The sequence below is a fragment of the Oryctolagus cuniculus genome, chromosome 10, assembly GCF_964237555.1.
Source record: "Oryctolagus cuniculus chromosome 10, mOryCun1.1, whole genome shotgun sequence".
Classification (NCBI taxonomy): Eukaryota; Metazoa; Chordata; class Mammalia; order Lagomorpha; family Leporidae; genus Oryctolagus; species Oryctolagus cuniculus.
This window is the reverse complement of record NC_091441.1, coordinates 8,443,625-8,462,028: the sequence shown is the minus strand read 5'-3', so window position 1 is coordinate 8,462,028 and position 18,404 is coordinate 8,443,625. Positions and strand designations below refer to the sequence as shown.

The window sequence follows — 18,404 nt, the reverse complement described above, 5'->3', positions numbered from 1 at the left end:
TGGAGGTGATCCCAGAGGGGTCCACAGGAACACGGCTACCCACCAGCCCTTGTCTGCCACTTACTTGCTTTTCCCCACTTGAGGTCCCACAGACTGAAAATGTTTTCCTTCCTCTTGTCAGTCCTCTTTGTTGAAGATACTGTATCAACTAGAAGTGAAAGCCACCTCTTTAAGAACTACCCATTCTCTGATGTCTCCCATGTGTTTGTGAATCATCTTTTTCTCTTGTCAATTTCTTAAAATTTTATTTAAGGAATACAAACTTAATGAATTTCATACACAAAAATTTAGGAACATAATGATTCTTCCCACCTCCTACCTGCTCATACTCCCACCCTTCTTCCTCTTCCCTCTACCATTCCCATTCTTATTTTTTACAAGATCTCGTTTTACTTAACTTTATACTCAGAAGACTAGTCCTATGCTAACTAGAGAGTTCAACAAATAGAAACATAAACAAAGAAACAAGCAAAAATCATTGTTCTTCAACAGTCAAGACAAGGGCTGTTTAAGATCATTGCATCTCAGGGCTGGCACTGTGGGTATAGCAGGCAAATCCACTGCCTGTAGTGCTGGCATCCCTATGGGCACTGGTTCCAGGCCTGGCAGCTCCATTTCCAAAGCAGCTCTCTGCTACGACCTGGGAAAGCAGTAGAAGACGGCTCAAATCCTTGGGCCTCTGCACCTGCGTAGGAGATTCGGAAGAAGCTCCTGGCTCCAGGCTTCGGATCAGCACAGCTCTGGTGGTTGGTGGCCATCTGGGGAGTGAACCAGTGGATGGATGACCTCTCTCTCTTTGTAACTTGGCCTTCAAATAAATAAATAAATAAATCTTTAAAAAAATCATTTCACCACAAAGTATAAATTTCACTCTTTTTGTTTACATTTTAGGTACTCTGTTACTTATTACAGATCGGAGAGACCATATGGTATTTGCAGTTTTGGGACTGCTTTATTTCACTAAGTGTCATGGTTTCCAGTTGCATCCATTTTGTTGCAAATGATAGGATTTCATTTTTTTAACCACCGTGTAGTATTCTATAGTGTATATACCATAATTTCTTTACCCAGTCTTCAGTTGATGGACATCTGGGTTGGTTCCACATCTTAGCTACTGTGAATTGAGCTGTGATAAACATGGAGGTAAAGATCACTCTTTCATATGCTGATTTTATTTCCTTTGGGTACATTCCCAGGAGTTCGGGTCGGCTGGGTCGGGCTGGGTCGTATGGTAGGTCTATATTCAGGTTTCTGAGGTATCTCCATACTGTCTTCCACAGTGGCTGCACCAGTTTACATTCCCATCAACAGTGGATTAGGGTGCCCTTTACCCCACATCCTCACCAGCATTTGTTGTTTGTTGATTTCTGTATGAAAGCCATTCTAACTGGGGTGAGGTGAAACCTCCTTGTGGTTTTGATTTGCATTGTTAATCTGTCTTTTGTTACAGGGATCCATTTCAATTAAGAACCTGTGAAAGTAAAAAAAAATATTTTTCTTTCCCTACACCATTCTATAAGCTTATGGCTTTGGGTTAATATCTTCTGAAATATAACACTAAAAAATTAAAAAGCTGGGGCCAGCACTGTGGCATAGCAGGTAAAGCTGCCCCCTGCAGTGCTGGCATTCCACATGGACACTTCTGATCTAGCTTCCTGCAGATGCACCTGGGAAAGCAGTGGAAGATGGCCCAAGTCCTTGGGACCCTGCACTACGTGGGAAGCCAGGAAGAAGCTCCTGGCTTCTGGCTTCAAATAGCTCCAGCTCCGGCCGTTGTGGCCATTTGGGGAGTGACCCAGCAGATGGAAGATCTGTCTCTCACACCTCTCTGTGTAACTCTGCCTTTCAAATAACTAACTAAATCTTAAAAAAAAAAAAAAAAAGTAAAAAGCTTTGGTAAGTAACTAAAACTCTCTCCTCACCCAAACTTCAGTTGGATTCCACTAAGTCTTTCTGTGGACCAAGCTCCATCCTTGTAGATTTGCTTCCTCTGACGTCAGCAAGAATCCTATTTAGTCAGTTCAGAAGAATCTCCACCCTTGGTGTCTGATGGCCCTGGATAGCCAAGCAGTTCTCACAGTCCCTCAGGTTATGTGTGATCGCCTTGGGCTGCCTTCATCAAGAGTCCTGTCAACTTGGTTTAGTCAGAACTCCTATCCCTGATGCTTCCACTTAGGAATGTTCTATCCACTGACTTCACCCTGTTCCTGGGCTACAGACCCTCACTGACCCATGCTTACTTGGAATTGAGCCTGGTTCTGTACTGTGATCTCTTTTTTCCTATTGCAAAGGTTTATGAATAAAATCAGCGTTTATTGTTTGTTACCTCCTCCCCAACTCCACCATTCTCATGTTGACAGCTTAACACCCAGTGAGATGCTGTCAGAAAAGTGGTACCTTTGCAAGTTGATTAGGTCAGGAAGGAGCCTCATGAGTAGGATTAGTGCCCTGGTAAAAGAGACCCCAGACAGCTCCTTCACCCCTTCGTCATCATAGCAAAAACAAAGAGGCAGCTGTCTATCAATCAGTACTAGCAGGCTCTCGCCAGATACTGAATTTGCTGGCATCTTGATGAGAGACCAGCCTCCAGAACTGTGAGAAATAAGTTTCTCTCTTTTATAGCATTTCTGGTATTTTGCTATAGTCATTCAAATGGATTAAAATGCCATTTGAACTTCTCTCCGATTCTGGTTTTCTTGAACAGAAGGAATTACATTTATAAAGAGTCATTAACATTGAATGTATGTCTTTTTTGTATTCTGCCAGAATCTGATAGTTTTCCTAAGTGGGATTTAATTTAATTGTGAGCTGTGATAAATAAACAAAAGGTATCTTACTTGCAAACATGTACTGTGAAGTTTGTTAAAAAGCGACTAAATTATAACCAACTCAAAACTTTGGCAAATTTAACGACTATTATTTAATTAGCTCTGTGTATGATCTTCAAATAAATTACTCATCCAGATTCTCATTCATAAATTGGCAATAATTTTTCTAAGCTCATCTGGGAGTTTTGTGAACAGAAATAATAAAACCACTATAAAATAAATTTACTGTCAGTCTTTTGGTCCCACACAAAATTAGCATTTTGGCGTATACTTCTTAAAAAGCACATGCAATCTATCATCAAGTATTTCATTTATCCAACAACATGTTCCTAAGAACCCTGGGAGTGCCAAGTACTGTTAGGTGCTGCAGGGGCAGTGTCAAATGAGAAAAACTCTGCCTGCTTGGATTTTCTTTTTAAACAGTTATTTATCTATTATTTGAACGGCAGAGTTACAGAGAGGTAGAGGCAGAGAGAAAGGTCTTCCATCGCTAGTTCAGTCCCCAAATGGACTCAGTAGCTGCCGCTGGGGTGATCCAAAGCCAGGAACCTGGAGCTTCTTCCGGGTCTCCCATGTGGGTGCAGGGGCCCAAGGACCAGGGCCATCTTCCACTGCTTTCCCAGGCCATAGCAGAGAGCAGGATTGGAAGTGGAGCAGCCGGGACTCAAACCGGCACCCATATGGGATGCTGGCACTGCAGGTAGCAGCTTTACCCGCTATGCCACAGTGGCAGCCCCGCCTGCTTGGATTTTAAAGTCTCTCAAGAGAAAAAGATGTTTAACAAATAATCATACAACTAATTAATGGTTATAATGATAATAAGGGCCAAAGAAAGAAGTAATAGTAACCGCCATTTGTTGAGAGCTTCCTGTAAGCCCCACTCTGCACCACTCACGTTATATACGCACTTTGTCCTTTAGCAACCCCAGAAGGTGGGGCCAGTTGTGACACTCCTTGATCCAAGACTGGCCAGGAGCCTCAGAATTCAGTGTATGTCCTTTTTTTTATTTTAAGATTTATTTATTTATTTGAATGTCAAAGTTATAGAGATAGATGGGGGAGGAGGAGGAGGAGAGAGATCTTCCATCTGCTTGTTCACTCTCCAACCAGGTTGAAGGCAGGAGCAAGGAGCTTCATCCTGGGATCCCACAGGGGTGGCAGGGCCCCAAGCACTTGGACCATTTTCTGCTGCTTTTCCCAGGTCATTAGCAGGGAGCTGGATAGGAAGTGGAGCAGCTAGATTTCAACTGTTGCCCACGTGAGATGCCAATATTGCAGGTGGTGGCTTTACCTGCTATGCTACAACACAGGCCCCACCTTTGGTTCTTATCAGCCTTCATTGCTTGCTTCATCACGGATTCCACTGAGTCATATTAGAAAGAACTCCCATCCTGGGTATCTGATCAAATTCCTATTCTTTACTACCCTCTGATGATGTCTGACCACACTGGCCTGGCTGAATCCTGCTGTTAGGGCCTAGGACGCCATACCCTGAAGTGTGGCCTTGGCAGGGCGAACATGTTGAACTGAAAGACATTGGAAGGGCCTCAGAAGCAAGGTCTCTCTGACCTCCTATCTCTTGCTGTCTTTCTTATCCAAAGTGAGTCAGAGAAACCAGATTTCTCTTCCTTAAAGCAGGTCTTAGAGAGTGACTCATATCTCACATCAAAGTGCCTGGTATGAGTCCACTTCCAACCCAGCTTCCTGCTAATGCACACCCTGCAGGCAGGAGGTGGCAACAAGCGATGGCTCAGTTACTGGATCCCTGCCACCCATGTGGGAGACCAGGCCTTCAGCCTACCTCTGCCCTGGCCATTTCAGGCATCTGGGGAGTGAACCAGTAGATGGAATATCTCTGTCTTATGACCTCCACTAACCTGTCTTTTGCTATAGAAAAGTCAGCCTTGACCTTTTGATGGTTTAGGAAAGTTATCACACGCATCTGACCCTACACTGTCCACTGAGTCTAACCAAATTCCTCTTCTGCCTAATATTTCCTCTCAGTACTTTTCCACCCACTAATACTACCCTGGACCTTAGATATAAGTTCCCCCTTGTTGATGTGGTATTTGGAATTGAGGCCAGTTCTACACTGAGGTCTCTACTACTGTGGTAGTTCCCATAAAAGCTGTCTTTACCATTGAAACTCCTGTCCAGCTTGGGTTTATTGAATATAGTTTGGGCTTCCATTGCTGGCTTGCTCCAGTCTCTACTATTCTTTTTTTTTTTTTTTAATGGATGTTGGAGCTAAGGAAAGGAAACCCCGAAGTATGATCCTTTGGCATACTGAATGCTGTAAACCAAAATCAAGGTCTCAGTGACATTGTTCCACACCCACTCCTGTCTCTTGCCTCCCTTCCCTCCCTGAAGCTTAGGAAGGAGTTTGTCTCTGAAGTTGCTCTCTTTACCTAAACATTCTATTCTCCGCAAGATTAACTCATGGGAAGCAAAACTGGAATTGACACCATACCCAGAGTGCAAGCAAACTTGGTCCAAGGCTATTGTATGTTTTTGGGGGCCTGTTCAACTCCCATAAAATTCATTTATTCTTCCTCTAAAATTGCCTACAATTTTTACCTCCCTCTCCTCTCTGAGAATGGTATTCTTTTTAAAAAAGCTTATTTATTTGAAAGGCAGAGTTACAAAGAGGCAAAGGTAGAGAGAGAGAGGTCTTCCATCTGCTGGTTTACTCCCCAAATGGCCAGAATGGCTGGAGCTGGGCCATCCAAAGCCAGGAGTCAGGAGCTTCTTCTGCATCTCCCATGCAGGTGCAGGGGCCCAACACATGGGCCATCTTCCACTGCTTCCCCAAGCCATAGCAGAGAGCAGGATTGGAAGTGGAGCACCTGGGACTCAAACTGGCGCCCATATGGGATGCCAGCACTACAGGCGATGGCTTTACCCTCTCTGCCACAGCGTCAGCCCCATGAGAAGGGTATTTAAGCTTCAACTGTCTGGCCCTTCTTTGATTATCATAGTTTGTGTGACTCCCATGTTCTTGTACATTAATAGATCTGTACACATCTTTTCTCCTGTTAATCTATTTTCAGCTTTTTTATAGACTCAAATTATCAAAACTTCAGGAAGTGGAGAGAAAGTTCCTCTTCCCCTGACATAGGAAACTCATTCTCTGTGGTTTAAGTGGACTGCCCTGAGCCTAACTTCACACACATGAGTAGACACAGGATCCAACCTGGCCAGTCAGGGAACTGCATCTCCACGGTGACACTTATTATTCAACTCAGGCCAGTGAGAGGCTCCCCTATTGGGAAAAGTCACTGTCTCTTCTCTGAAGACAGGTGTAATACATCAGGAGGGAAACAAAAGGAGAATCCTAGGCTTCCAACAGAGCAAAGACTGTCACCTCCAAGCCTGCTCTTTAAAGACCACTAGACCTGAATAACAGGATGTCAAAAGAAACCATGATGAGAAGAGGATGTGAGGGTTCCTGGTCTCCAGGAATGATGTTAGCTTCTCATACTTTTGTGTAAACCTACAGAAGTAACAAAAATCCCATTCTCAATAATAGTAAAAGCTTATTTTTTCCACCAATCCAGTAAGATAGAGCTAGTTTTCCACTTGATTAAAAAAAAAAAAAGAAATAGGACTTTTCCTGTTCTTATATATATGATTGCTACCAGTAGGAATCTTTGATCTGCAACAGAGACTAACGGTAGGCTGAACCAGGTGTGCCAGAGACGCTTGTGTAGGAACAATATTTTCCTGAATTGCTACTTTTCTAAGTAAACAAACAGGTACTCACATAAACAGTGCCACATACTTGTTTGAAAAAATCCTCAGAGCTCATTGTTCTGGATGGTGGGCGTCATTCCTCTGACTCCAGAACGCAGCTGCCTGGCAGGATCTAGCTGCTGTGGGAAGAGCACAAACACTTTCCCTAAACAGTGACTGGAAGGCCAATGCTGTCCTTTCCTAAGGACAAACCAGACGCCCCTCCACCTTGCAGTGGATCTTTACAAGTGTTTCAATAGACCGTGTCTCCTAGGAATTTTCTCAAGTAGAGAAAAGAATGGGATGTTCATAGTTAGTCAGCAAACATTTCTTGACTACCTACTGTGTGAAAAATCACCGTTCAAGGCACTAGTAAACATAGTACAAGGATGAATAAGACAAAACATTTACATTCAAAGGAGGAGAAATAAGAAATACGGCAATTCAGGGTACAGTGGGAAATGTACTCTAAACAAGGTTGAACCCACAGAGAGGTTCCTGAACAGGATTATGTCATTTCTGATGGGATAGCTCTGAAGGTTTACTGAAGTGAGATTTTTTTTAAAAAAGGATTTTTTCATTTATTTTTATTTTTATTTTTTAAAATTTATTTGACAGGTAGAGTTATAGACAGTGAGAGAGACAGAGAGAAAGGTCTTCCTTCCGTTGGTTCACTCCCCAAATGGCCACTATGGCAGGCGCACTGTGCCAATACGAAGCCAGGAGCCAGGTGCTTCCTCCTGGTCTCCTATGCGGGTGCAGGGGCCCAAGCACTTGGGCCATCCTCCACTGCCTTCCCGGGCCACAGCAGAGAGCTGGACTGGAAGAGGGGCAACTGGGACTAGAACCCGGCGCCCATATGGGATGCAGGCGCCATAGGCAGAGGATTAACCAAGTGAGCCACGACGCCGGCCCCTAAAAAAAGATTTTATTTATTTATATATTTGAAAAAGTTACAGAGAGAGAGGGAGAGACACAGAGAGAGATTTGCCATCTGTTGGCTCACTCCTCAGAATGCAGCAATGGCCAGTGCAGGGCAAGGCTGAAGCCAGGAGCCAGGAGCTTCTTCCAGGTCTCCACCATGTGGGTGGCAGGGGCCCAAGCACTTGGGCCATCTTCCGCTGCTTTTCCCAAGAGAGCTGGATCAGAAATAGAGCAGCTGGGACAAGAGCCGACACCCACATGGGGATGCTGGAGTCACAGACGGCAGCTTTATCCACTATGCCACAATGCCGGCCACAGAGATTTTTAACAAGCAGAAATAAGCAGGGGATGGGGGTGAGAAGGAAGACAATTCTTGGCAGACAGAAAAACATGAGTGAAGGCACATGGCTGAGATTGTCTGGAGATGTGGTCATCCAGCCTGGCCCTGGAAGGTATCGCGTGAGGAAGCTGGAGAAGAACGGGCTCACCCCTTGGGGAGCTTTGAATGGCAGCTCTGTGGGTGCAGGGGCCCATATACTTGGGCCACCTTCTACTGCTTTCCGAGGGGCATTAGCAGGGGGTTGGATCAGAACTGGAGCAGCTGGGACTGTAGGACGCCTGTGTCTTTGTGGGTTGTTACAAGCAGCAGCCTAATTGGTTATGCCCCACAGTTGGAGCCTAGGGAGAAGCTATGAATGGGAGGAGGCTACAGTAAGTTCACCACTGACAACAGGCACAGGCCAGCCAGCAGGCCCAGGACACTGGGCTACATCTCTAGGGCTTGTTAGGAAAATGGCGCAGTTTTATCTATGGCGTGATCTACACCCTGACACCATCCTAGGCTCTAGCCCCCGCCGCCATTGCTGGAAGCCAGGTGGCCACACGGCCCAACTGCTGTCATCAAGCCCCACCCCCATCCTAACGGGATTCACTGCTCCTGCTTCCCTGCCCGCCCTCTGGCAAAGTTTTACAAGGACCTGTTCCTGGCTCTCTCTCTAGCCTCCTCCTCTGGTCTCTTCCCTCTTCTATCTCCTGCTGGCTCTCTCTTCTCTCTGCTCTCTTCTCTCCTCGCTAGCTCCTCTCCTCTCTGTCTCTCTCCTTCTCTCTGTTACACTCTCTTTTTTCCCTCTTCTTCCCTTCCCTCCGGTCTGCTGGGTTTTCTGCAATAAACCCTTCCTTTACTCCAGTGTTTGGTGTGTTTTGTGACGGCCTAACAGGGCTGCCACAGCCAAGTACCAGGAACAGTGTGGCATATCATAACAGACACCTGTTTCACAGTTCTGGAGGCTGGAAGTACAAAATCAGGGCACAGGCCGGGCCACAGTCTCTCTCCTAGCTTCCACAGTTCTCTGTGCTCCTTGGCTTGCAGACACATTGCTCCAACACACAGGACATGAATCTTTGAGGGGACACTATTCCACCCAGGACATGTACCATACAAGGGAAATTCGAATGGATCGAGCACAGATAGCATTTGAGCCCCAGTGACCTGAAGGCAGGAGCTGCTAGCATGGGGCATTGGGAAGAGGAGGGGGTTGAACTTTGCTTACTTTACAGCTTTCTCTAGGGTCCTAGAGGGGACATTAGCGCTGACTGAGTATGTGTTTGAAATGTCAGGGTCAGGTTGGAAGCCTGCGTGCTTTGTCCCACCCACTTCACCCAGCCTTCTCAGGTCTCGGATCTTCTCTTTGACCCTCTGGAGCAGGGGAAGACGCTTAACGTAAGAAGTCAAACAGGGCTTGGAATTGGAGGGTGTCAGTCAGGAGTCAATTTCTGTCACCTTGGGCAAATCATTTGATTTCTGCGTCTTCTGAGAGACATGAAGATATGGAGGCTGATCCAGGAGGATCTCTCGCCTCTCTAAGAGCTATCTCTGGGAGGAAGTTCTGCGTGTTCCCAATATGAGTCTTGAACATCACCATCTTTTCATCAGGCACACAGTACCTCGGGTTGCAAACAACAGCAACTGATCATCTTGAGTAAAATGGGGATTTACTGAGACTGTCAGAAGCTGGCACTAGGCTAAATCCTGTGCAGGTACCCTATTAGAGGAAAGCTGAACCATTCTCTCTCATGGGATACCCCGATTGTATCACTTGCTCAACAGTAAGCTGGGCAAGAGTCTAATTAGGAGAGTCAGGGGCATGTTTTTCAGCTGTTTTGGGTACAGGAAGGGCAAAGATTTAATTTCTCCCAAAGGGAGACTTACTGCTGATGGCAAGAAGGGTTGGATGGTAGACAGCCAAGAAGAAAATACGTGTCTAAAGCCAGAAAGTGTTTGGAACTCGTCCAAGATGGAGATTTCAGTAGTATATTTAGACACTACTATCTCTACACCAAAGTTGTTTCTGCATTATTAATACTGTTATCACTCTATCTTAGTGGTTATGAGCTCATATGCCAGCTCTGCCCCACAGCACCTGTGTGATTTTGGGAAAGTGATTTGCTATTTGGAAACCTCAGTGTCTTTATCTGTAATGAGGCAATGATGATAATTCAGGCTTTATAGGATTATTGTGAATACTGATGGACATAATACCTACAAAGACCCCTTGTATGCCCATATATTGTAAATGCAATGCTTGGCTCATAAAATATACATCACTTAATAATCTTTGTAGAGAAGGCCCCAAGTGTTTTTTATGCATCAACTAATGTCATCCTCACAATTATTCAACATAGTTAACATTAGAACCCATTCACTCCCCTCTCAAGTATAAATTGAGCTTACAACTGAGAAAGCAGCTACATGAGCTGTCAAAGCTATGATGCCGGTCCAGCTCTGCCAGACTCAGAAGCCCAAAATGTTGACCATGCATTCAGAAGTCTGAGGAGTGAGTTCAGCCCCGTGCTGAGGAGCCAAGCTATGACTGCACAATCTTGTTTATTGTCTTTTTGAGAGCAAACAAGGAAACACTGGCATCACAACATGATGAGATTGAAAAGTTTGCTTCTTTCATTTATTTTTACAAATTATGTATTTATATTTCCAAGGCAGCCTGGCTCATTCTTCAGATGCCTGCAGCAGACTGGGGCTGGGCCAAAGCTGGGAGCCTAGAACTCAATCCAGGTCTCCCCCTGGGTGTTAGGAACCCAAGTGCTTCAGCTGTCACTGCTGCCTCCCAGGGTCTGCGTTGGTTTCTCTTCTAGTGACTGTGCCCCATCACCACTAACTTCTCTGACAGTTCTGTTTGAATCTGCATTTTGCCATGACTAGACGTTGCAATTAAATCAGGCTAACAATGATAGCTTATTAATTATTCACGGAAAAAATGAAGACGATGGCCATTAATCAGGTTAATAACACACCAGAAATGACATCAGCTTTGTGTATGCCATTCAGTTACAGAAAACGACCCAATCACTGGAGAAAATTTCCTGTTGTTAATCCCGATTTTGTGTTGACTCAGTGTTTAAGTTAGTGTTGCATATCAAACACTTTTAGAAGTTAAACTCAATGATTTGAACTTTTTATAAATGCACAGCTTTAGGGGGGATGTAATTCTGGTACAAGTTCACACCTTAACAACTTTGAAGACTTTGTTTTCCTAGCCTTATTTCTTTATACCTTCAATTTTTCTTTTAAAAAGCTTCACACTATTGAAGAACCAACTCTGACAAGTGCACCTTCTTAAGCTAGATCTCAGTAATACCCTCTCTCCCACACCCACCTTCTGAAGGTACTGACAATTGTTTCTAATCCCATTTTCTTGTAGATTCTCACGCACAAAAAGCACATAGCACCATTCTGCACTCACGGGGGTGGGGGGGGGCGTGAACACCCGACCTTACTTCACACCACCCGGGAGTCCGGGCACAGAGGACCCTCAGTCCCTGTAGGCCCACTCGCGAAAGCGGACGGCTCGAAATATTACTTTGTAAAGCAGTTTCCCTGACTGAGCCACGGGAGGTGCGGGACGAGCGGCTCCACTTGTGGCTGCGCGGGGCGCGTGCACGGCTGTCCTCGCTCGCCCCCTCAGGCCGGCGGCCCAGGCCCGCTTCCGCGCGGCGTTCGCCGGGGCCACGCACGGGGCTGCGGGGCGCACGCGGACACGGCCCGTGCGGGGCGCCCAGCGGGCCGCCCCCGCCGCCAGCCCGCTCGCGGCCGCGCGCCCCGCCCACCCCGCGGCCGCGCGCCCCGCCCACCCCGCGGCCGCCCCGCCCACCCCGCGGCCGCCCCGCCCCGCGAGCCCGGAGGCCCCGCCTGCGCCGCGGGCCCGAGTCGTGGGCGCGGGGCGGCCCGTCTGCTCCTCCGCACCCGCTCCGCGTCCGGGCCGAGGCGCTGCGGCGCGCGCCGCTCCAGCAGCAGCAGCAGGAGGAGGAAGCCGGCGGGAGGAGGAGTTGCCGGAGCAGGGGACGAGCGAGCAGTCTCGCCGGCGCTGGGCGAGGAAGCGGAGCCGGGCCGCCGCCGGGTGAGAGTCTGCGGAGCCCCGGGAGGTGGGGGAAGGCAGGGTCGGGGGCTCCCTCCCGCAGCCCCGGACTCCGGCCGCGGGGTCCGTCTGCTCCCTGGGGCGCGGGGGGCGGATCCGACGCGGCGCTGCGCCGGGGAGGCCGCCGGGCGCGGGGCTGCAGAGAGGGGCCGGGTCGGCGGGCCCGCGGGCGAGGCCGGGAGGCGGCGGTCGGGGCGCAGGGCCGAGGCCTGCGCGGCCGCCGGGCTGCGCCTCCCGACCCACCCCTGGGCCTCGGCGCGCCGGGCCCCGGCCGCCGCCTTTGTTGCCCGCAACTCGCCGGGAAGAGGCCCGGGGCCCGGCGAGGCCTGCGCGGCGGCGGCGGCGGCGGCCGGGGCCTAGGCGACTCGGCGGCCCCGCCTCGGTCCCCGCGCGGGCCACCCCTGCCGGGCTCGGGGCTCGGCGGCGCGGGGAGGCCGCCCGCGCGGGGGCGCGCCCGGGGCGGCGACCCGGGAACCGCGGCCCGCGCCCGCAGGGCTCGGCCGGGGCCGCGGAGGGCACCGGGCCGTGTTGGGAGTGGCGGCCGGTGCCTGCGGGCCGTGAGTGGCCGGCTGCGGGCAGCGGCACGGGCCTGCCCCGCGAGTTGGCAACTTCGGGTGCTCGGGCACTGCGGAGGGAGCCCCGCCGTGGACGCCCCCGGGCGCGGGGCCTGGCGCCCAAACTTGGGACGCGTGCGGTCATTGTGCGCCGTGGGAGGTGAGACCCGCGCTCTGGGGAAGGAAGGGCCCGGGGTGCGCCGCAGAGCCCGGCGGCCGCGCCGGGTCGGTGCTGCCGGCTGCCCCGGTTCGCCGCGCTGCGTGGCATAACGATGCTGTTGCATGAAGAACCTCCGTCAACTTGTGTTTGCTGCAGGGTGAGCTGGCTGACATGCTCGCGGCACTTCGTCTGGACTTCTCCCACGTCGCCCACAGCTCCCGCAACGTGAACTCCTGGAATCCACTTGCTTGAATGAATGGATCTTACACGGACTGTTTAGTGCAGTGCAGAGTCCGTGCCGCTTAAACGCGCGAATGGCGTTGTTGACTACAAAACTCCAGAAAAGTAGGCTTGTGGTCCTTCCCTGGGCTTTCTGGTTTCTCCTCAGGCCTGCATGGGAGGGTTCCGGGTCCTGGCCTGCTATAAACAAAATGGGCCGCCTTAATTAACCCTTTGGTTCCAGCACCTTCTCTCATCTGTCTGCGTGCGTCGCCTTGGAGGATGCTGGCACCTGGACAGGCGGTTCCATGAGGAGTCTTGCTGTTGGCAAGTGCCTTCCTCTTTGTGGCCTGGGACCCACCAGGCAGGTCACGCACCTGAGCCTGCTCCTCTTGTAGGACTCTCTGCTTTCTCTTTTTGCCTGTATTACCTTTCTGAATACCCTCTCAATTGGTAGGACACCTCTCAATTGAATACCCTCTCAATTGGTAGCAAGTGTCCTCCTGCTCCCGTTTTGTTGTGGGAGACAGGTAGGCCTTGGACACTGCCTCCCACCCAGGGGCGCACCCTCAGGCTGCCACCTGACCCTCCTCTCTTGGCAGGCCACCGGCAGGGAGTGGCAGGGAAGGGATTTGGGTGCCAATGCTGGGCGGAAGAGCTCTGCTGCCCTGACTGGATTCCGCGTGGCGTCATTTCGCTTAGCCTCAGCCTGTGTCTGCGGTCGCGCTTCAGAACTGAAAGGGTGTTCTTTCTGTTGGAACAGCAGGCACCTGTGTCTTCATAGGACTGCCTCGTGTAATCCACTCCTCAGAGAAGACCCTACTCGGTATCCGCTGTGACTAGTCTTAAGGGAACTTGGTGATGGCATCTTTTGTTTTGCTGGTAGAGGTAGTCTTGTGTAAAAGTCATAATGCTCATATTCTCTGAGAAAGGGAGAAAAGTTATATCCATTTCTGAATTTGAAGCAATTACTGTTCTCTCTCATACAAATAGGGAATCCTGGGAAACGGGATGACATACACATACTTCTGTTGAGAGAGTGAGGTCAGATACCCTGACTTATTTATAATACATAGGCTGGCTAGTGGATGTGCACGTGTCTTTCTGTTACTTAGGAAAGGTGGGCTTCGGAGATCACCTTCTGCTGTTTTCTTTATTTTTTTTTGCATCCTTTAAAGGAAGAGCAGTGGATTTTAGTTCTCTGCCCTCATCCCTGGCCTCTTCCAGTTCTAGAAGTGGCACTTAGATCTGTGATGCCCTTTAGAAAGGGCAGATTTCTAATACTAGTATGTCTTAAAATTTCTTATGTGGCTGAATTGATGAAGATTATTGTCAGGTGTTAAAGGAGAAATAGCAATGGGTTATGTTTCATATTTTATTGAGAGTGAAATTGTTATTCATGTTTAATGGGTAATTTATTATGGCATTCATTGTGTTGGTTTAGTTAATAAGTAGTGAAGGCTCTAGGGCCGAGAGCACAGTTTACTTAAACCGACTTCAGGGTCTTCATTGATCTTCGACACAAACATCGAATTTTACCTAGCTGGGACTGCTTTTAGGTGACTGTTGTTTGTGCTGATGTTTCAAGAATAGACACTTAGATGTAATCATTTAAGATTTCAGTTCTCCCATTGCACACACAAATTTCTGGAGGTGTTAGAGCATACATTTATTAGCAGTATGACTTTGAACAAGTTTTATGTCACATTTGAGTCTTATTTTTCACAAGAGGTTAAGGTGGGAATAATAATTCATCTTACAGAGGTATCCTGATTATGTATTTTGTTTAAAGAAAAATCCAGATTCTTTACTTTTGGCTACAAGAGTTCTGTACCTCATCTTGAGCAGCCCTGTCTGCCTTGTGAGTTAGGGGCTAACCTTTCTTTTCTCTCCCGGTCTTTGCACACCTGTTCTGTTTGCCTACAGTGTCCTTTACTCAGATCTCATTGCCAGCATCACCACCTCAAAGAAACCATTCTCTTATGGCTCTCTTTAGTAATTGATCATATGGTTTCTTCATCACAGTGATTGCTGTTTGTATTTATTTTGTTTGCTTGTTTCTGGACTGGGCCCATATAGGTTTCCTGAGGCAGGGGTACCTACTGAGGTCTGTCCTTCTCTTTGGTGTCCTTAACACATCCCATGGGACCTGGCCACTTAGTCACTGTGGGGTAAACAGAAAGTGATATATTGATCTCAGAAAGCCATTGGTGTTTGTGTTGTTTGTTTATCCTTGTCTGTGCTGATCTGCTGAGCTAAATACATCGCAGTACTAATAAAACCAAAGTCCGGGTAACGACATGGCCGGAATAGCCCCACAGAGGGAAAACTGCCTCTGCCTGCAGAGTGACAATGTGTGTTTGAGTTGGTCCTGTACCAAAGGCGCCTGTAGAGTAGATGCACAGATCTTCATTGCTGTCAGAAGTGTAGTTATTTAGAAAGCACCTTTCCCTGCATGGTCTGGAAAAGTAAGACCTCGGTTATCCACAACCTCCTGGCTGCCTCAGATTTCTGAGACAGGCTTGAGCACGAAGAAAGGACACAGTTGCCTTTAAACAGGCCTGAGACCTGGAAGGTTTGTTTTGCACCCGATGAAGGCAGCCTCCCAAGGGGGATGCAGGTTCAGGTTTGAATTTCAGCACTTACACTTCCTAGGGCTGGGTTTTTCTTTCAGATCTGTTTGTTTTAGTTGATTATCTGAAAAATAATAATGGTCTGTTTCTCAGAGTGTATGTGAAGAATAAATGAGGTAGTGTGTGTAAACATCCTAGTTTGGTGCTTGGAACAAATGCAAATAGTAATAATTAGCTTAAAATAAGGAAGAGAGTGCTTTATAGAGACTGTGGTTTAAAAGATAAGTATATTTTGGTGCCAGAAACTTTTAGATTTGTAGTTACTTATTTTTTATTTATTTGCAAATCAGAGGGAGAGATGGGGGAAAGAGAGCATGTGTGTGAGCTTCCATCCTCTGATTCACACCCCAAATGGCCACAAAGCCAGGACTGGGCCAGGTGGAAGCCAGAAGCCAAGAACTCTATCCGGTCTCCCATGTGGGTGGCAGGGACCCATAGACTTGGGTTGTCTCATGTTGCTTTCCCAGGCCGTTAGCAGCAAGCTGGATTGGAAGTGGAGCAGCTGGGCCATGAACTGGAGCCCATATGGGATGCTGGAGTTGAAAGTGGTGGCTTTACCCCCTACGCCACGATGCTGGCTGCCCCGTGCTGCTTCCTTTTTTTCTTTTAATAAGGAGTATGAAATCCATGCATATTTAGTCATAGAGAATATTCTGATTAATCATCAGTAGCTGTGTAAGATTTTTTGTTTGTTTGTTTTGTTCTGTTTTGTAGGAACCCAGTCTGGGAAAAGGTGTGAGAGCAAAGGGCAAGGAAAGCGGCAGTCAAAGGAGGGAAGTGATGGAGTCCACCGAAGCGTTAGCGGTAGTGCAGGCTGCCGGAGTGATGAGCCGTACACATGGTCAGAGTGCAGTTGCTTGGCAGTAGGGCACTGCAGATGGTTGGTGGGAGACCTGGAGCACAGAAGTACTGCACTTTGCCTTCTCTGCAGAACTTTCTGCTCTGGGGATGGATGTCTGTCCCAGTGTTGCTTTATAGTGTTCACAGCCATCACATTTTGTTACGAAAAGAGCGACGCACTTGGAGACTGCTGGGGAGTGGAGATTATCCCATTTTCCCTAGGAGCAGACTCTTTAGTAGAGACGAAAAGAAGCACCGGCTCTATCTGAAGCCTGGGGAGGCAGACAGTGAGACGAGTGGATGTTGATGGTCTGACTGTGCCATCTGAACCAACAGGAAAATTTGGTCACCTGGAGAAGCATCTGTATAGACCCAGTGATTTTTGGCAGCATGAGTGTGTTTCCTAGACACACTTGGGCTTAAAATACTGCTTGAAGAAGCCAGAGGAATATATGGCTCTTACAAGGTTTACATAAACAATTTTTTTTAGTTTAGTGTTAATCTTGAGAATATCTAGACAGGGTATATTGACCAAGCGCTCTAGGCAGCCAGTTATTTGATGCTGCCTACAGTTGTGCTTAAATGATTTTTATGATAATGTTCTGACCACACCAGTAACATGCCGGCTGGCTGAAACAGCACACTTTCAAAGTAAGATGAGGTCTGACCGATAGACCTACTATCTTGGATGTATGTTATTTTCCTTGTGTAAATTTTGTTTTGATGCTTATAGTAATAAAAGTGTTTGGTTTCAAAACAGTTTTCATTTTAAACAAAATATTACCATTCCTCTGACAATAGTAATGTTTTTCTGTTGATATTGCTTTTAAAGCAAAAGTGTACGTAAATGTATATACAGACACACACACACACACACCTAGGGAATAACGTTATTACCAAATACTACAGACTGAAAGAATATGTAGAATACGTAATAAGTATCTGTGATAGAATTGTGCTGGGGTTTCAGTGGTTTTATACACTTGGCAGAATTCGTGCATTTTAGTGTTGGAAGGAACCTTACTAATTATATCTGATCTTTGGCCAGAGTCACATAGCCTGATACTGGCACAGGTGTATCAGAGTGTGATAGGTCACACACCTTGGCCAGAGGACTCTGGCCCTCTGAGGATGCCAGGAACTGGGGAGAGCACAGGGAGCGCCATTAAGCTATTAAATGCCCTCATTGTGGAAAATAAATTTTCTTCTGGAAGTTTGAAGCTTCTTTCCCTCGTCTTCTGGCTTTTAGTGTTGTTCGTTCAGTTGCCACCTGTTTCCCAGGCATTCATGTGCCACTTTTTTCTAGAAGCTTCTTGGGACCTTAGTATTGTCTCTTTCACACTGAATTGTCAATGTGGTATGTTCAGTGATCACCCTTTGCTTCTCTGTGGTATGGAATGATCCATGGGGCTTTTCATTCTGTGCACCTGTGTTCTTCAGGTCTAGGAATATTTTAAAAATTTCTTATATAATTTCTTTCATTCTTTTTTTTCCTTTTTTTTTTTTTTTTTTTTTTTTGACAGGCAGAGTGGATAGTGAGAGAGAGAGACAGAGAGAAAGGTCTTCCTTTTGCCGTTGGTTCACCCTCCAATGGCCGCCACGGCTGGCCCGCTGCAGCCGGCACACCGCGCTGATCCGAAGGCAGGAGCGAGGTGCCTCTCCTGGTCTCCCATGTGGGTGCAGGGCCCAAGCACTTGGGCCATCCTCCACTGCACTCCTGGGCCACAGCAGAGAGCTGGCCTGGAAGAGGGGCAACCGGGAAAGAATCCGGCGCTCCTACTGGGACTAGAACCTGGTGTGCTGGCGCTGCAAGGTGGAGGATTAGCCTAGTGAGCCGCGGTGCCAGCCTATAATTTCTTTTTTGTACTTTTCTAGTTTTTTTTTTTTTTTTTTTCCTTTTCCCTGTCTGAATCTTCTGGATACAGGAATTCCTCTAGTGATCTGTTATTGTCTTAGCTTTCCTCTCAATTTACATGTTGGTTTTGTTTCTTTTGGGGGTCAGTGAGGGAGGCTTCAATTTTTATTTTGTTGAACTTTCAGTGTTGGCCTTAGGAGTTTTGCTTTCTCTTTTAAGACATAGCATC

General features: G+C 47.8%; 1 protein-coding gene across 5 annotated transcripts in view; it reads left to right on the top strand.

The window, feature by feature from the left end:
- The first annotated feature begins 11,681 nt into the window (after positions 1-11,681).
- The window catches only part of SOCS6 (suppressor of cytokine signaling 6), a 48,017-nt gene continuing 41,294 nt past the window's right edge, over positions 11,682-18,404 (top strand). For 4 of the 5 annotated variants that reach the window (XR_011379163.1, XM_051851111.2, XM_051851115.2 and 1 more), the window contains exons 1-2: positions 11,682-11,896; positions 12,785-12,973. The gene's annotated coding sequence lies outside the window, so the exon portion shown is untranslated. The remainder of the gene's footprint in view (positions 11,897-12,784; positions 12,974-18,404) is intronic. The other variant, XM_051851112.2, reaches the window with a different exon arrangement.